A 2,676-nucleotide genomic window follows, 5' to 3' on the forward strand; every position below is an offset into this window, starting at 1 on the left:
AAAGAAATACATTTATGAAACTATTTTGATTGTTTGACTTTCAAACTTAAGAGTTTGTGTTTATAGTTTTGGCCAACCTATGTTGGAATCCTTCGCTCGCTTAGAATATCGTCCTCATCTTATTGGCAACCCAGCTACAGTGACATGGTCAGTTTCGAGCAGCAATTTGGACCGATTTGGGTCATCAACAACCGTATTATTAACTATATCATATTTATTTAGATGCACCTGATAAACTAGATTATTAGGCTAACTGTGGATTATGTAGCATAATTAGTTCTAAATTCTTAAGTTATCACATTACTTATAACCAAACTTAACAAAACCATTGGTTAGTCCAACATGGAAATCAAATTATTACATAGTCATTCGCATAGGATGCTCCAATCCTACGTTTTAGCACTTTTAAGAGGTGAAACATGGATGAAATTATTGAGTTTATTTTATGGAATTCATATAGCACCACCACAACATTAGAAGTCTTTTTTTCTTTCTTTTTCCTCTTAGAATTCAAGGTTCTACCACTTCAATGCCCTTACATACATAGGTTATAAGTTTTTTTTCCTTTTTTTTTTCTTTTTTTGAGAAGAACAAAGTTTTTAAGTTTGTGTTACTGAACTTGGCATATTTTTCGAAATTAAGACATTAAAATTAATAGTACATCACTAAGAACCTCATGGCTCATTTGACACATTTTGTTGTATTTTACAGGGACAGTCAATATTCAAATATCCCTCGCCCATTATAACTATCGACTTATCAAAAAGTAATAATAATAAAGTACATCCTTATTTAATAAATCTCATAAAACTAAATTATAGTTTAGACCCTTAAAATTTCGAGGTAATTTTGATTTTTCTCCTTAAAAAGTTTCTAAAGTTAGATTCGTATCCCTAATGTCTTATCATTGGAAAAAACTTCTTCCATATATATTCGTTAATGAGTTGTCTATTAAATGTCACCTAAGCTTGCCACATGTAATAATTGGTCCAATCATATCATGCTATGTCAATTTATTGTGGCACATCAATGAAACCTAAAAGACATAAAAATTAATAAATTTTTCTATAAAATAAAACAAAACAATCCATTCTCTTCATTTTATTAGCATCCAAATAGAAACAAAGAATCAATTCATAATATCTTCAAATCACTTCACAAAAATGTCTTTCCAAGAACCTAACTTAACCAACAATAGCACCACAAAACCCACAATTTTTTTTTTTTTTTTTTGTGATGTTAGGTTGGGATGAAAAGAGAGAAGATGGAAAATGAAGGAAGGTAAAGGGAGAGTAAAATGATATTTTCAATTTTTAGTTACAGTGAAAAGAGAGAGAAAGCCAAAAAAAAAAAAAAAAAAAGAAGAAGAAGAAGAAGATAAAGTTTTTCCCACAAGCCCTCCACTTTATCCCTCCTAAATTTTGTTAAAAAAAATGATCATATCAAAATGAGAAGTTGAATCTTTTTTAAAAAAAAATCTAAATTGTGTTTTTTATTCCAAGCAAGATGAGAACATTCCAATAGATATGGATGGAAATTTTTTAATTGACATGGACAAAATGATGTAATTTTAAATACATCAAAAATACATTGTTTGAAATGAGCTGGCATTTAACAGACAACTGACCAATAGATATTGACGAAAGGGACTTTTTCCAAAATGTTCCGTGACATTAGGTTTATGGATCAAAATTCTAATACTTTAGGTGGAAAATCAAAATTACTTAAAGTTTAATGGTATAATCTACAATTTCTCTATTTCCTTTTTAAAATCACTAGCAAAGCTAAGAATATTCTTGGACATGTGGTGTTTACTCAAATTTTTATTTTCTTTATAAAAAAATAAATAAATAAATAAAAAAGATTAAATTCTCTAGGGATATGATATAAAATCCAAGTTTTACATCCTTTCATCCCAACATGCTATATCATCATATAATATATTAAAGAATAGTTACAACCGTACCTAATTAATTATAATACTCATTTGAAAATCCAACTTAATTAAGAGTTTATTGAGATATTATTAGGTGTTGCAAGAAGTATTGAGTTTTAAGTAAAAAAACTAACATGACAATCTCTTAATAGATGGTGTAAAACAGGGGTTTCACCCCATCCTTATCAAATTTGGACTCTAAAAGAAAACTCACAATTGTTTCAAAAATAACATTCAATTAATTTAAGCACTTTTAAGATTATAATTCTTTTTTTTTTAAACCTTAATAAACTAACATGAATTTTATAATAACTGATAAAGAATTTTTTTTTTTTTTTAAGCTATAAATGCTTAAACTAGTATTAAATTAAATTAAAACTTTATAAGAGTTATATCATAACTAAATTTATGACTAGGGGTGTGTCAGTTTGGTTTCGGTCGGTTTTCTAAGGGTTGGCCAATCGAAACCGAAATTTTCGGTTTGTGAAATTCTCAACCGAAACCGACCGAAATAATTGGAAATCCGTCGGTTTCGGTCGATTTTTCGGTTTCCTCATCATTTATTTTCTAAGAAAGCAAACAAAGAAAAAAAATTAACAAACCCAGAAAATATTAACAAACCCAAAAAAAATAAAAAAACCCAGAAAAAATTAACAAACCCAGAAAATCCCTTTGCTTTCCCACGTTTTCTCACCACCCAAACACCAACAAACACCAAGCACCAAGCAAAGTAGCAAAAA

The sequence above is a fragment of the Quercus robur genome, chromosome 5 (assembly GCF_932294415.1).
Source record: "Quercus robur chromosome 5, dhQueRobu3.1, whole genome shotgun sequence".
Lineage (NCBI taxonomy): Eukaryota > Viridiplantae > Streptophyta > Magnoliopsida > Fagales > Fagaceae > Quercus > Quercus robur.